The sequence below is a fragment of the Podarcis vaucheri genome (genome assembly GCF_965113315.1).
Source record: "Podarcis vaucheri genome assembly, chromosome: 6".
In the NCBI taxonomy this organism is placed as follows: domain Eukaryota; kingdom Metazoa; phylum Chordata; class Lepidosauria; order Squamata; family Lacertidae; genus Podarcis; species Podarcis vaucheri.
Window position 1 is genome coordinate 96239067 of NC_138764.1, and position 17522 is coordinate 96256588.

At 43.0% G+C, this 17522-nt stretch overlaps 1 protein-coding gene across 8 annotated transcripts in view; it reads left to right on the top strand.

Moving 5' to 3' along the window:
* Positions 1–17522, top strand: part of CDH4 (cadherin 4) — an 819766-nt gene that overhangs the window by 714582 nt on the left and 87662 nt on the right. The window lies entirely within an intron of this gene.

The window sequence follows — 17522 nt, forward strand, 5'->3', positions numbered from 1 at the left end:
TCCTGCTGTGTTAGAAGGAAGGATGGTTGGGTGAAAGAAAGAAAAAGTGGGGCTTCTCTTTTGCAACACCCAGCATGTTGAGCTCCCAACCTTGGGATATCAATCTTCCCCCTTATTCACTAGCCCTCCACTGGCCTTTGAGAAACCAAAATGAATTGTTTCATCTGGCCTCCGCACCGGTCTGTGATTGACAGCTGTCGAGTGGAAGGGGCAATTCCTATTGACACTGCAGTTCCTTTCACACTGCAGTACCTACTAGGTGCAGCCTGCGGGAGGGGAAACGGCAGTTTTAAACAATGAGAGAGTAGAGCATGAAGGAAGTTGGGAAAGGTTCTGTTGTAACCAGGCTGGCGTTTACATGTTAGCTTTTGCGCAGTACCAATTTCTGGCGTTTTTCCTTGTTAATTTATTTTTTAAAAAATAAAAACCTCCTCAGTGTTTCTCCCTTTGCAATCCATTTATTGTTTTAAACCAGGGCTCAGCAGACTTTTTCAGCAGGGGGCTGGTCCACTGTCCCTCAGACCTTGTGGGGGGCTGGACTATATTTGGGGTGTCTGTGTAAATAAATTCCTATGCCCCACAAATAACCCAGAGATGCATTTTAAATAAAAGGACACATTCTGCTCATGTAAAAACACCAGGCAGGCCCTCAAATAACCCAGAGACGCATTTTAAATAAAAGGACACATTCTCCTCATGTAAAAACACTCTGATTCCCGGACCGTCTGCAGGCCAGATTTAGAAGGCAATTGGGCCAGAGCCGGCACCTGGGCTTTAATTTGCCTACCCATGTTTTAAACAATTGTTTTTTCCCCCATTCAGTGTGTCTCCCCTTTTGCTCCCATGCCGTGACCACTGCTGTAGTGCAAACTGCCTCCTCTTTCCGTCCACCTACGCTGCCCTGACTTCATGCAAACTCAGGATTGTGATGCAGCAGCGCCAATCTTCCAATGGGGGTGTGGCCTGATGATAATCAAGTGCAAATATAGTATAGAGCAGGCATGGCCAAACTCGGCCCTCCAGCTGTTTTGGGACTACAATTCCCATCATCCCCGACCACCGGTCCTGTTAGCTAGGGTTGATGGGAGTTGTAGTCCCAAAACAGCTGGCAGGCCAAGTTTGGCCATGCCTGGAAAAGAGCGATGGCCACCCACAGCCTTCAGCCTGACCCTGAACATATGTATGTTATTTTTTACACAGAAATAACTAATATAAGGAGGCCTTGCTTTGCCCCTGCACATTCTTCAGAATTTAATGGCAAACACTGTGTGTTGCACAGCCAAGAAGATGTGAAACGGCAACTACGCCATAAAAAAATTAATAATTAATTGATTCCTTGTGAAACCGGAACTGGTATTTACACGTCACTGTTCAGCAGATCACAATTTCAGTGCTAAACGCTAGGCTGCAAAAAAAAAGAAAGAAAAAGAAAAAGAAACCCAAAACATTACAAACAAATCTTTAATCTACCTTTTTTTAAATGATCACGGAATTGTGTTAAAATATTATTTAAGAGTTAGACTTTATGGCATCTAGGCGAAGATAAGTACCTAAGATAGAGCTAAATGTTGCATATTGAACGGCTGTCCTTTTTCAAAGTGCCACACCAGAAATCGTAAATCAGGTGGATTACGTGGAATTCTCATCCCCCTGTCGCCTTGATGCCAATCCCTGGCACAGCTGATAGAGAAGGAGGAAAGGGGATCATTGCCTCTGATATTGTACGAATGCATTTAAATATTTGTTGGTTTTCTTCTCACGAGACTGCTGCAATCAGTTTTAAATCAGTCAGATAAAATTTAGGCATGGAGGGTGATAGGAACCTTTAATATAAATGCCACCAACATATAACACCTTGTTCGGGGGATTTGCACTGTCTACCAGTCGTCTGCTGGGTTAAGCTCCAGGTTTTGTCACTAACATGTAATGTTAGATCCAGTTCAGTACAAGGTAACTTGAGAGACTGCACTATCCCTTATACACCCAGTTAAATCGCTCTACTCTGCAGTGTAGTTTCTCTTTAAAGACTGCTCCAGAGAAATGTGGAGTAGAGCTTTTGCCCGCCCCTGTTCTGTGGAAAAGCATCCCTGTTGAAATATGACAGGCACCCACTAACTGCGCCTTCTGAAAACAACTGAAGACATTTTTGTTTTGCCTAGCTTGTCCACCTGGTCTTGGTCTTAGATGTTTACTTTGATTTTAAAGAGGGAACACCCTATCTTCAGTTGTTTTTATGCTGTTTTTAAACTATTTTTAGCTGATTTGTGGTACGTTTGTAAATTGCATTTTAAAAAGGTGATTTTTTTTAACCAATATCATTATTGTTATGAGGTCGTATTCAACTAAGTTCTGCTCTGAGAAGGGCCATTGAAATTAACAAACCTAAATTAGTCATGTCTATTCATTTCAGTGGGTCTACTCTGAGTAGGGCTAGCACTGGCGGCAACTCTTTGGGAGGGATTCAAGTAATGAGTCCTGTTATGTATTCAGTGGTCTGTGTTTGTCTGAGCTTGAGTCCGGACTACGGATTCTGAGCCCATGTTCTGATTCGATACATGACATCCAATCACAGAACATTTCAGGATTTAGGCCTCTGAGTTATGATTCGCAGCTTGGAAGTTTAGACAGCCAATCACGTTGGGAGTGGGAGTGGCACAGGTCTTTAGAAATATATATAAGCAGTTGCTTTGCCCCGTTGCCCAGTTCTGTTAATTTAATAAAGGTTCTTGCTGTTTTCACTGTGTCTTGCCTTGTGGGAACCCACGTACCCTTCAAGTCCTTTCACCAGAAGCTAAGCAAAAGGACTCTTAACTTGCACAAAACGGGGATTAACCCCTTCCCTCTGTGGCCCCGAAATCAGTTCTGGAGAGATTGGAAGAATCCCTGGAACAGAATGTGGGAGAGGATGTAATCATTCCATCTGGCAAGCCTTTTGTTTGCTTTAAAATGCTTTTAATTACCGAATTTTTCGCCCCACAAGACGCACCCCGACCATAAGACGCACCTAGTTTTTGTTGAATGGTTTCTTTAAATGTAAAGGTTCATCATTGTTCCACTCCATGTGTATGTCTTTAAGGGGCCAGAGCAAGGGCCAGAGCAAGATAACGAGACCCAGCTTTACAGCTGTGAAACGTAGCAGGTGCTGCTGAGTTGTATTTGATTAAGGCGTGTCAGCATTTGGGTAGAGTATATAAGGAGCAGCACCTAGCTCTCCCATTGCCCTGGGGGATGGGTTGGTGGTTGGGTCTGGTTTGGTTTGTTTTGTTGATGTATTTAGTGTAAATGGAGTTTTTGTTTTTCTTATTAAAACCTTTAAGTTATTTTTGAGTCCTTTCTTTTTAATGCAAGGTCTCCCCAGCAAGCTCTCTGCAGCGCTACCATACTGCAAAAAGCCAACATCTTTGGTTATGGGCCCAGCTGCTGAGTGGATGACTGCATATTTTTGGACTCTGAGAAAGGTTTGAAAACTCCTTCTCCTGTTAGTGTAGTTTTTGTGGGTCTGGAAGAGTTCCAGAATGGTTGACCGGGTTCCTGAAGCTGAGAAGGCTCTGGTCTTCCCACAGCTGACAGATGAGAACTATAGTTTATGGTCTTTTCGGGTGGAGGCGCTTTTGACCTCTAGAGAAGTATGGACCTATGTAACTGATGACCCTCCTAACCCTGTAACTAATGCTTGGTCGAAAGGAGATGCAAAAGCCAGGGCGATAATTAATTTGGCAGTCAGCGACCAGCAAGTAGTCTATATAAGAAATAAGAAAACTGCCAAAGAAATGTGGGACAGTCTTGCAGCAGTGCATGTTAGAAAAGAGTCAGCGTCTGCATTGACATTTTTCAAGCAGTTGTACCAGACGAAGTTGCAGCCTGGTGGTGATTTGGCAGCACACTTGAGACGTCTGGAGGCAATACGCGGCGAATTAATTCGAAGGGACATGGAGGTACCTGATATTCAGTATGTTTTTATCATCCTTTGTTCCCTTAATGAGGACTTTGATGGTATAGCTAGCCAGATATCTGCCGTTCCACCAGCACAATTAACTGTGGAAGGGGTAACGGCAAGATTAATGGGCAAGTTGGATAGAAGGGAGGCTTGTGCCATAAGCACTCCTGTTTCCAGAAGGAATGAGGAACGCCATATGCAAACCTGTGGTGATACAACTGCATTTAAAGCTGCAAAGCGTTGTTGGTTCTGCAATAAGCAAGGACATTTTGCAAAGGACTGCAGATCCAAAAGAAAGCAAAGTACTCCCAAGCCTGTTTCTGTTCATCAGTCACGGTCGTCAGCCCAGCAGCCGGCATCGTATAGTAGAGACAGAAACGAGCCGCGAGCTTTTCACGCTCGAACTACAGATCGTAAAAGAATTAAAGGTGCCAAGTGGAATTCTTTTGTTATCGACTCAGGAGCATCGCAGCACATCTGCAATGATCGAAGCTTGTTTATTTCTTTCGAAGAGGAAATTGGTAATGTACATTTAGCCAATTCACAAGTCCTGCAGTCGCTTGGCAGGGGTACCGTTAAACTTGACTCTTTAAACATTACAATAGCGAACTGCATTTACTGCCCATCAATGGACAATTTATTATCAGTAAGGTGTTTTGCTCGTCAAGGCATAACTGTGCGTTTCTTAAAGTCAATGTGTGAATTTTTCGAGGGGAACAAACGTCTATTGTATGCCCGGGAATCTGATGGTTTATATAGACTGTATTTTCGCACCTACTCCCAATCGCCTATAAATTGCAGAGCAGCACAGTCAAGCCAGGGGTTGAGGAATGTAAGGCCACATTCTGGGTGTGTCCACATGGCGCACAGAATTCTGGGACACCTGAATTTTGCTGATGTAATTAAGACAAAGAATATTGTCAATGGCCTCAACTTAAAACCATGTAAATTCTTTATGCAATGTCTATCCTGTTGCAAGAATAAGATTAAGGTTGCACGCAAGGGTAGGTGCTCAGATAGGAAAGTAACTCAGCCATTTGAGCGTGTACATTGTGATTTAGTTGGGCCACTCCCACCATCATTAGGAGGTTCTAAGTACTGGCTTACTCTCATAGACCAGTATAGTAGATATTGTTGGACTTATGCAATAGCTGAGAAGTCCCAAGCATTTGAGAAGTACAAGGTTTTTTGCAACTGGGTAAAAACGCACTTTAACAAACCTATTAAGAACCTGTTTTCTGACCGGGGCGGGGAATTTGTTTCTGAGGATTTTGAGAGATTCCTGGAAGCGCAGGGGACTACTCATGAGTTATCTTGCCCCCAAAGTCCCTGGCAAAATGGGCTTGTTGAAGTTGTGCAGCGTGACCTGCAGGCAGGGGTTAAAACTTATCTGCACGATGCTAATCTGCCCAAAGTTTTTTGGGCTGAAGTGCTCCATGCCTTTTGTTATGTTAGAAATCGCAGTTATCATTCTGGTTTAGATGTCACCCCCTATGAGAAGCTGTTTAAAAAACGCCCTAATCTTAAATACCTACGTATTTGGGGTTCAGATGTAATTATGCATTATCCTGCTAAGCAGAAACTGGGTGAACGTAGTGTACAGGGGAAATTAATGGGCTACCAGCAGGGGGCGTACAGAATTTACATACCAGCAACTGGCAAATTTCATATTACCAGAAGCATGATACAAACTGTAAATTGGAATGGAGTTGCTGTTTTCCAAGATACTGATGGTATAAATGATACTGAGGAAGAAGAGGAAGCAGGAGCAGCAGCAGCAGGAAATGGTGCTTCTGAATTAATGGGAAAAGACAAAAAGCCTGTTGAATCTGATAATTTGTTTGAGGATTTAAAGTCACAGGCACCCGAGGGGAGGTTAGATTCTCTTGAGTTTTCTGACTGTGAGCTTAGCCTACAGGCATCTCTTCAAACTGACAGTGATGATTTACAACCTGAAACTAGTGGTTCACTTAGTCCCATTAAGTCTGAGGAGTCTGACTCTCCTTCCGGACTGAGACGTTCAGATAGAAAGAGGCAGAAGCCACAACGTTTCGCAGATGAACATTTTAATACTGTGTATGCCAATAAGGCGGTTTTTGAGCCAAAAAGCTACAAAGATGTTCAGAATTTACCTAAGCACCAAGCTGTAAATTGGTATAAAGCTATGAACTCCGAGATAGCTTCTTTAAAAGAGCATAACACTTGGTCTCTTGTACCACAAACCCCAGATATGAGACTTATTGATTCAAAATGGGTTTATAGAGTTAAAATGAATGACAAAAATGAAGTTGTAAGGTACAAGGCAAGACTAGTTGCTAGGGGCTTTCAACAAATTCCAGGTGAAGATTATGATTTGTGCTATTCACCAAGTGTAAAATATGAAACAGTTAAGCTTTTGTTAAAAGATGCATCACAACGTGGACACTCTGTTTATCACCTAGATATAAAAACTGCATATTTGTTTGCAGATTTAAAAGAACAAATTTTTATGCGTGTCCCTGAAGGCATAGACGCTGCTGAGGGTTTGGTATGCAAATTAAATAAATCCCTTTATGGTCTGCACCAAAGTGGAAGGAATTGGCACCAAACTTTAGCAAAAGAATTGCTAGATATTGGTTTTTCACAAGGAAAGGCAGACAATTGTGTGTTTATAAAGGAAAGGGCAAACTCTGTAACAAAAATATGTGTGTATGTAGATGACGTGTTAATTTCTACAAAAACTAAACAGGAATATGAACAGGTAGTTTCACAGTTACAGAAGAAATTTGATGTGGTGGAATTAGGCATAGCTAAAAATTACTTATCCATGCAAATTGAGAAAGGCGAAAATGGATCTTTTCTGGTTCATCAAACTGCAAAAATTGATGATCTAGTTGAAATGCTATGTTTAGAAAATGCAAATGGGAAGGAAACACCTATGGTGTGTGGTTTCACCTTTACATGTGAAGATAAGCCATTTCCTAACACAACTTTGTATCGTTCTGCTATAGGCAAGCTAAATTTCATTCAAAGAATCTCAAGACCAGATATAACTTATGCTTTTCACTTTCTGGCAAAATTTGTGGAAAAGCCCACTACACAATGTTTCTCTGCTCTTAAGAGAGTGGTGATGTACCTTAAACATACCAAACATTATAGGTTGCAGTTTACATCAAGTATTGACAAAGGTTTTGAAATTTTCTGCGATGCATCTCATGCTGTAGAACAAAATAATTGCAGGGGTGTGTCTGGTATGGTGTTTTGTTATAACGGTTGTCCATTTGAATGGAAGTCCCAGACACAAAATATTATTTGTCTCTCCACAACTGAGAGTGAATTATGTGCATGCGTTCAGGCCACTCGTGATGTAGAATGGTATCTGCAAGTATTTGCAGACCTACAGATGGAAGTAACACTACCAGTAAGAGTTTATCTTGATTCCCAGAGCGGACTTGCTATCCTGTGTTCAGAGACCAATACGCAGCGCACTAGAGTCTTAAGATTACGTTTAGAATTTGTAAAGAAACTAATTGCTGATGAAATGGTTGTATTTGAATATGTTCCAGGTGACAATCAAATTGCGGACATTTTTACTAAAGCACTTCCAAAGGTTACACATGAAAAACATGTACAAAGTATGCTTTATGTTTTTGTTCCACAATGATGAACCGCAGGGGAAATGTTGAATGGTTTCTTTAAATGTAAAGGTTCATCATTGTTCCACTCCATGTGTATGTCTTTAAGGGGCCAGAGCAAGGGCCAGAGCAAGATAACGAGACCCAGCTTTACAGCTGTGAAACGTAGCAGGTGCTGCTGAGTTGTATTTGATTAAGGCGTGTCAGCATTTGGGTAGAGTATATAAGGAGCAGCACCTAGCTCTCCCATTGCCCTGGGGGATGGGTTGGTGGTTGGGTCTGGTTTGTTTTGTTTTGTTGATGTATTTAGTGTAAATGGAGTTTTTGTTTTTCTTATTAAAACCTTTAAGTTATTTTTGAGTCCTTTCTTTTTAATGCAAGGTCTCCCCAGCAAGCTCTCTGCAGCGCTACCATACTGCAAAAAGCCAACAGTTTTAGAGGAAGAGAACAAGAAAAAAAAATGTTCTCTCCCTTTCTGGAAGGGGCTCCGTTTCTCCTCCCGCTTTGCCGAAGGGGCGCTGCGCAGCTTTCCCTCTCTGCTCAGCGCCCCTTCAGCGAAGGGAGGCTTCAGGCAGCTATGGAGCGTCTTATGCGTCTTATGGAGCGAATGCAGGCTGTGCAGCTTTCGCTGAAGCCAGGAGAGCAAGAGGGATTGGTGCGCACTGATCCCTCTTCCTCTCCTGGCTTCAGCGAAAGCTGCGCAGCCTGCATTCTCTCCACAAGACGCACACAGATTTCCCCTTGCTTTTTAGGAGGGGGAAAGTGCCTCTTATAGAGTGAAAAATACAGTATATCCTTCAAAAGATATTGGTGGCTTTGAAGTCTCTTAAATATACAAATGAAATTAAAGAACAGAGTGTGTTTGGGAGCCCAGGTGAACTGCCCAAATTGCAGCCAAAGGTCTACCATGACTTGGGCTGATTCTGAGGCCTCTACACCAGCGCAATATTCCCTTCCAGGGACTACAAGCCCATTGTGGACAGGGTTGGCATTGCAACAAATTCACAGATGGCCATATTCCACCCAGGCAAAACTCAGTGATTTCTATATAAACCATGCACCCTACATACATCTCTCCATCCATCAGGGAGGCAAGAGTTATTATCACAGTTGAAAAACACATTCTAGGCAGGCAAAACACGTGAGCAGAGTTTGAAGAAGGGCTGGTGAAGGTGTGGCTTACTGAAGGGGCATGGCCAAAGGAGAAACCCGGGGCCTGAGAGAGGAGAATGGAGGACTTCATTTTGCCCCCAGGCCTGAGATTTTCCTCCTGCATGATAGACTACACGGGATTGGCAGAAATGACTGGCAGAATCCGAGACCAGGGAAAAGAGACGGCGGAAGAAGATTGGAAGAAATTTAAGAATTATCTTAAGAAACATTGTAAAATTAATGAGTGTTAAAATGATGCGGCTTTAGAAAATAAGTGGAATACAGCTGTAAAGATTAAGTTAAAAGGAAAGAAAGGTTAACAATTAGATAAAATTAAGGGTGAGGATTTGCTGAACTAAAAATTTGAAAGTGGAATGCAGAAAGGGGAAGTATGAGGAGGTCGGTGAAGTAAGTTTTAAGAAAATAAGGATTTGAAATTATACTTGTTTTTTGTGTGTGTTTGTTTGTGTTGTTGTGTTTGATTATAAAATTTGTGAAACTTTAATAAAAAAAATTTAAAAAAAAGAGATTTTCCTCCTGCAGTATGTGCTGTAGTATAGTGGTTCCCAACCTTTTCTTTAAAATATATATATATTTCTCAATAAATGAGACAAAAAATGAAAATAAAATAAACAAACAAATACTGATACAAAAAGAAACAATACATATACCCCCTATACTACAAATATAGATTCTACATACCCCCATGACTTCCCTCCACCACGACTCGACTTCCTTTGGTTCAACTTTAAATATTGTCATTGCATTCTTTGGATAATGCACCTCTTATACGCCTTTCTAATTATTTTTCTCACTTATACTTTACATACTTAATCCATGTATATCAACATATTCTTTTCAGAGCAGTGTTTTCCCATATATTCCTCAATACATTGCCATTCTAATCTTAATTTTTTATTTGTCTGAAGCCCTATGGCTGCTATAAACCTTGCTCCCAACCTTTTCAATATGGCGTCCCACCAACCCAAATTTGCTTGGTGTTGTGGTCCATTGATTTATCATCACATGAATTTTAGACCATAGGTCTTCGGCAGAAGTCAGTTTTGTACACGTTTAACTGAAATGTTGCGAATTTTATAACCATGGCTTGAGGCACCTGAGCAAAAATGTACGTGACGCCCCTATTAATGTGAAATTTGTTGTACTTACAAAGTTATTCACAGTTTTGTTTATGGGGATGTAAGAACGCCAACTACATGATTGCTGGATACCCGGAAGGGAGCTGCAATAGTCACTCAAAACAACTCCCTTGTGTTGAACATTCAGCACATGTGCCACCAGCCAGCAGAGACTGGTTCCCAAGTGTTAAAACATAAGTCTTAAGACTTTCTGATGTTCCACTACAAGTTGTAAGAGGTTTGGATACACGTTGTAAGTGGTATTCATCATATTTGTTAAGGATTAAAAGCAATTGTTTGGGGATTTACTTCAAAAGCCCCACCACCAACTTGCAGGGGCCTCACCAACTATGTGTGGGTCATGACCCACAGGTTGGGAAATGCTACTATAGCATACCCATAATAGCACCTGGCTTTGGAGGCAGGGCATGAAGCAAACTGAGAGTACAGTGGACGCTCGGGTTGCAAACCTGATCCATGCAGGAGGCACGTTTGCAACCCGCAGAGTTCGCAACCCGCAGCCCGTTCGTCTGTGCATGCGTGGGTTGTGATTCGGCGCTTCTGCACATGCGCAAAGCGTGATTTAGCATTTCTGCGCATGCGCTGAAACCCGGAAGTAACCCATTCCAGTACTTCCGGGTTCAGCGCACTGCGCAACCCGAAATTGCACAACCCGAAGCGTCTGTAACCCGAGGTGTGACTGTACAAGTTCTATAGAACCTTCAAAGAACAAGTCACCTCTTAATGTGCTGGCCCTTAACCTGAGTTATACCTGAGTGTTTGCAAACTCTGGGCCTCAGACATTGGCCCTTTCTTTGTCTGTCAAGCACCCTTAATAACTATATGATATCCCCAAAAAATTCAATGGCGGGAGGGTGGAGATTTTCCCAGAGAAATGCTGTGACAAATTGTAAAGACACATTGAAATGGTAATTTTCTGAATGGCTCAATAAAATCAGCTTAACACACAAGCATGAAAAAGTTAGTGTTCAGGGAGGGGGGAAGCTTCGTTCAAATTTCTCACATATTGGGGCATGCCTCACTGGTGATTTAATTAGAGATAACTGAAGAGGCTTATCTGAAATTGCTATGCCTTATGAATCCGGGCTCTAGACATTCAAATGAAATAGCATTTGATGGCTAATATTTTACAGATCACCTCTTATTTTTCATCACTTCTCAAAATAATTGGGGTATTCTCTGCATTTCAGGGGTATCTTTAATTTCCTGAATGCACAGACTAGGTGTTCTTTTTTGTTTTTATCCTTCTATGCTTTCACCCATTACTTCCTATTTAGGATAAAATGTCATTGCACTTCCAACTACAGTGATATCCATTAGGCAGCTGAATTTGTTAAGCCAAAGATCTCAGTAGCAACATTGATGAGATCTACTGAGCTAGGTATCATCAACTAACTGGCAGCCTGTAGGCCACTTTCTGAGTGGTGCTGGTTGGCCTTTCAGAAGGAAGGAGGAAATCACACCCCCCTCCTCTTATCCTCATCTTCAGGCTAGGATGGTAATTAGGTAAAGGTAAAGGGACCCCTGACCATTAGATCCAGTTGTGACCGACTCTGGGGTTGTGGCGCTCATCTTGCTTTATTGGCCGAGGGAGCCGGCGTACAGCTTCCGGGTCATGCGGCGAACCAGAGCAGCACACAGAAATGCCGTTTACCTTCCCGCCAGAGTGGTACCTATTTATCTACTTGCACTTTGACGTGCTTTCGAACTGCTAGGTTGGCAGGAGCAGGGACCGAGTAATGGGAGCTCACCCCGTCACAGGGATTCAAACCGCCGACCTTCTGATTGGCAAGCCCTAGGCTCTGTGGTTTAGACCACAGCACCACAAAAGGTCGTTTGGCTGTGGCGAAGGGGTTGGGGGACATGGAGAAGCTGCTGCTGCAAGGAGAATTCCCCTCTAATCCCAACAAATGCAATCTTCTCAAAGTGGCTTCCCAGAAGAACTGAAGTTCATTACACCAATGGTGCATGGAGCACCTATCATGCCAATCCTTGCTCCTTTGTGTTCACACTGATCTCAGTCTTAGCTTTATTCATCTCTTTCACATTTCCTATAAAGGGGAACTGTACTCACAATGAGAGTTTGCACATACAGTCGTACCTTGGTTCTCAAACGTAATCTGTTCTGGAAGTCCATTTGACTTCCAAAAATGTTTGAAAACTAAGGTGTGGCTTCTGGTTGGCTGCAGGAAGCTGCGTCGGACGTTCGGCTTCCAAAAAACATTCAAAAACCAGAACACTTCTGGGTTTTTGGCGTTCGAGAGCCAAAACGTACAAGTACCAAGGCATTCAAGAACCAAGGTATGACTGTATCTGCAATTTTGGAGAGAGGCAAAAAACAGAATTCTCAAGACAATGGTACATTCCCCACTTTTCTTTTTTGTCACATTCAACATGTTTGAGTTTTTACCTTGTTGAAGGTAATTGAGGATTGCAGGCTGTTGTTCCAGGCCATAGCAACTCCTTCATCATCCTCCACTCTCCTTATGTTAGTGAAAAAGCACTGAAACATTGTTGGATCCAGTCCATTTGTCCTTGCATATTACATCAACCCTGGGCCATAAGATGACTCTTTCTCCAAAGCGAGATCCGTATAGCTCCGTGGAAGGGAACATACTGTGCAGGGAAAAGGTCCTAGGTTCAATCCTGGCATCACCAGATAGCACTGGGAAAGACGTTTGCTTAAAACCCTGGCTAGCTGCTGTCAGACAATGGTAGGTAATGTTGATCCAGATGAAACCAGTGGTCTAGTTTGGTAACGTGACCTTTCCAGTCCTGAATATGTTCCAGCATGGATATCACCTGTAGCTCAATTTTATAAAGTTGTGTTTAGCTGGTTTACACTCTATCTTCTACCCCTTCCCACTGCTTAGACTAGGCATAGGCAAACTCGGCCCTCCAGATGTTTTGGGACTACAGCTCCCATCATCCCTGACCACTGGTCCTGTTATCTGGAGGGCCGAGTTTGCCTATGCCTGGCTTAGATGTCTTGCAAGACTGTAGGTGTCTACGGAATGATTGTACCTCATTGATAGCACTTCTGTCATGCATGTAGAGACAGGTTCAATCCTCAGCGTCTCTGGGTATGGCTGGGAATGCCCCATCTAAAACCTTGAAGAGTTTCTTCCACTCTCAGTAGACAGTATTGAGCTAGATGGGCCACTGACAGTTTTCTATGTTCCTAAGAGACATTGGTTCTTATGTTGTTATTGGGATATGCAGGGACCTTTCCTAGCTAGCACTGCACAGATACATATACTGTGGTACAAGGGTTCTCCAACATCTTGGTACTCAAACAACTTGAAACCCAAACACTGCAAACCCGGAAGTAAGTGTTCCCTACTTTTTTCAGAACCAAACGTGCTCTGTTTTGAGTGTTACGCTTCTGTTTTGAGGGCCACACTTCCTATTTGAGTGCCACACTTTCGTTTTGAGTGTTACGCTGAGGTCAGTCTGTTTTTGCTATTTATTTTGAGTTTCGGTTTTTGCAGCTTTTTTCTTTGTTTTTGTGACTGTGTGGAACCCAGTTCAGCTACTGATTGATCGATTGTGTGACTGCAGTACATTGTTTATTGCTTTCATTTTATGGATCAATGGTCTCATTAGATAGTAAAATTCATGTTCAATTGCTGTTTTTAAAAGTCTGGAATGAATTAATCCATTTTGCATTACTTTCTATGGGAAAGCGCGCCTTGGTTTTGGAACGCTTTGGTTTTGGAACGGACTTCCAGAATGGATTAAGTTTGAGAACCAAGGTACCACAGTATAAATATATCATTATTAGTATTCAAAAAATCAGAGCTTTCATAAGTGACCTGGATTTGGGTGGAGGGGCTGGGAGGACAAGAATGGCAAGATAGTGAAGTTTTTGAAATAAAAATAAACTTTTTTAAAATGAAACTTTTCAGATTTCTTATCTTGGGTCAGCGGTTGGATGCCTTTTCTCCTGTAATGTTCTTTGAATAACAGACAAGCCAAAAGAGCAAAAGTCAGGGGATGGGGGGACTGCAGAACAGAAGGCAACATTACTGGAACAACCACCTTCAAACAGCTTCACCCAGCAAGGCCTTCTGCAATGCAATGCAATGCAATGGGGCTTTGCCGGAGCAAGCACTTAGAAGCCTTGCTATCAAAAAGTCTTTTTCTCAGACTTGCATGACCTTCTCTTGCAGTTCAGCTTTCAGGTTCAGATGAAAGTTTGCATAACTGCATCACGGGTTCCCGAATTACTTTTGACACAGAAACCATGCTGTCTTTGCGGTGCCCTAGCTGGAGGCAAGACAGTGAGACAAGAGCAGCAAACGGCTCTGACAGTCCCAGGTTGTTCCGACTGATAAATCTGCAAGTGACGACCTCTGAGCCCAGACACTGCTTTGTAGGGGTCATGCTGAAAACAAGGTAGAAGAGAGCGCCGCAAAGTTTAAATGGGAGGAAGAAGCTGCTCAGGAAAGCAGAGAGATGCTGTGGTTCTTTGATGGATGGGAGGGCAGAGAGGAGAAATTATTTCCCCCTCCCACTTCACTTCTGTTGTAGACAGAAGTTTTGTCCAGGTTGCGTTCTGGGGTTCATACCTAAACCCAAAATCTTGTATACTCAAAACCCATCGGGTTAAATGGCAAGCAGGGTTAAATGGCAAGCAGGCTTGCCAATGCCATTTTTCCTGGAATCCTTGTTGTTGTTGTTTAGTTGTTTAGTTGTGTCCGACTCTTCGTGACCCCATGGACCAGAGCATGCCAGGCACTCCTGTCTTCCATTGCCTCCCGCAGTTTAGTCAAACTCATGCTGGTAGCTTTGAGAACACTATCCAACTATCTCGTCCTCTGTCGTCCCCTTCTCCTTGTGCCCTCCATCTTTCCCAACATCAGGGTCTTTTCCAGGGAGTCTTCCCTTCTCATGAGGTGGCCAAAGTATTGGAGCCTCAGCTTCAGGATCTGTCCTTCCAGTGAGCACTCAGGGCTGATTTCCTTAAGAATGGAGAGGTTTGATCTTCTTGCAGTCCATGGGACTCTCAAGAGGCTCCTCCAGCACCATAATTCAAAAGCATCAATTCTTCGGCGATCAGAATCCTACCCCCTTCTAAATTTTTAATATATTTTTTGCAACACATGTAAAGCTGAATGTGCACAAGTTAAATGCATGTAAGTTGTGGGCCTGCTGTACCGAGTAGGAATTGGAGAGGGATTTGATTCAGTCCACCTTTAAAGGAAAATCTATCAAATTTGCATTTTCCGAAACAATACATAAAGCAAAACGCAGCCATCTTTCAAAATTCACACTTACCTGAATATTGTGATTCATATAGTAAGGGAATGTGTGCATAAAGATGCATTTATTTGTGAAAACGACATAGAAAAATGCATGATATATGGGGAAATTCCTCGCAAAATGTGCTTGAGTCAAAACCACATGTAAGACCCACTGTGAGCAACTGGATAAAATTCCTCAACTTCAGAGTGGTCTCAATGTTTCCCCTTGACTGCTGTCCCTCCTGGCTCATCAAATCTAGCAGAGAGAAGCTGTCTGGTTAGGTCCAGAGTGTGGTTGACCCTTTGCTGCATGAGGAGGTGCTTTGTGCTGCACTGAAAGAAGCAGTGCTGCAACCACTCCTAAAGAAACTGGTTCCGGACCTTTTGGATAGGACCTTTTGCCAATACCTGCTTTTGGGGAGAAGGTGGTGGACACAGCTGCAAATATTCTTGGAGGATGCAGATTATAGTGGTACCTCGGGTTAAGTAATTAATTCGTTCCGGAGGTCCATTCTTAACCTGAAACTGTTCTTAACCTGAAGCACCGCTTTAGCTAATGGGGCCTCCTGCTGCCGCTGCGCCGCTGGAGCCTGATTTCTGTTCTTATCCTGAAGCAAAGTTCTTAACCTGAAGCACTATTTCTGGGTTAGCAGAGTGTGTAACCTGATGCGTATGTAACCTGAAGCATATGTAACCCGAGGTACCACTGTACTTAGATCCATTCCAATTTGGGTCCAGGCCCGGCCACGAAATTGAGTTGACCTTGGTCACCCTGATGGTCACACCTTTCCTTTGTCACTTGTACAATTTGTATACAGTGAGATCACACGAGCACCCCCCACTCAGCTCTCTTAGTCTTAATTCCCCTCGTTTACTGACAAACACCCACCAGACCCGAAAGTCAGTTGCCCTGTTGTTATCTTTTCATTCAGCAGCCTAACAGCCCACGGATAGAAGCTGTTCTTTACCCTATTGGTGTGACTAATCATGCTTCTATATCTTCTGCCCGAGGGCAGGAGATCAAAAAAGTGCCGGCCAGGGTGTGACTCATCCCTGAGAATTTTCCTCACTCTCCTGCAGCAACATTCTTCCACTATTTCATCCAGTGGATTCACAGGATAGCCCATAATATCTTGTGCTGTATCACCACCCTCTGTAGACACTTCCTATCAGTTGATGTCAAACCAGCGTACCACACTGACCCCATGGACCAGAGCATACTTTCGATTGTGGACAGGTAGAAGGAGATCATCAAATGTTGATTGACATTGTTCTTTCACAATACTCTGAGGAGATGGAGTCTCTGTTGGGCTTTCTTAACCACCTGGGTTGTATTTATTTTCCAAGTAAGGTCTTCACTGAGATAAACTCCTAGGAATTTAAAGGAAGAGACTCTCTCCACAGAGCCCTCCCCAATGTACAACGGGGCTAGTTCCCCTCTCTTCCTCCGAAAGTCCAACACTATCTCCTTTGTATTGCTGATATTATTTTTATATTTTTGAGCTCCCATTGGTATTTGATGCCATCTACAATGGGATCCTCCTGAACTGGCTCTGGGGAATGGGAATTGGGGCCCTGTATTACATTGGTTCCAATCCCACCTCCAGGACTGAGTCCAAAGAGTAGCATTGGGAGAGTGGCTTTCAGGAGACAATCTTTCTCCAGCATCTTGTGTCCAGACATTTCTAGGAGGCTGCTTTCAGCTTTGTGGGTCTGAACAGCTTCAAAAATAAAACTTGCTTTTGTTCATTCCTAATCATCTGTGGCTGATGATCCCAGTCAATAGCATATGGGACATCCTGGCTCTCTGAGGAAATTCAATTTTCAGCGATTCCTAGTAAAGGAGACACTTTGAAATGATAAGGCCAATAAGTCATTTGTTGCGTCAAGATTCCCTTCCCTTTCTAAAGCTCCACATCAATATTAGCAGCTCATTTAATGGATTTTCATCTGCCTAAGTGAACTCACTGAGCTGGTGTTGCAGGTATTTATAGTTGTTTGCCTGATAATTGCTCTGATAATTCTCCCTTTTTATTTTGGCTTCCATAAGGAGAAAGCAGAACCTCTTATACCTCCAGGAAAAACAATACCACAACAAAAAGTCTCTGTCCACCCTTCCCCTCACCCTATCACATTTTACAGCTAGTGTTTTCCAGGAGATTTTAGGTCTGTGTCCATGGATGTAACCCCTTTTCAGGACCAGTCCAAGCAGAAGTCGACTGGGAACTGGCAAGGAGGCAGCATTCTCACCTGCACCAGGCTATTTAAGTGGCACACAAAACTCTGGTCTCCAGCAGAGTGGAATGATCAGACGGCTGAGGAGGAGCCAACATAAATTCAATTTCCTCCACCTGCCTAATGATAGGGCTGTCCCCTTTTATCCTCAAAACAGTCCTGTGAGGCAAGGTGTTTA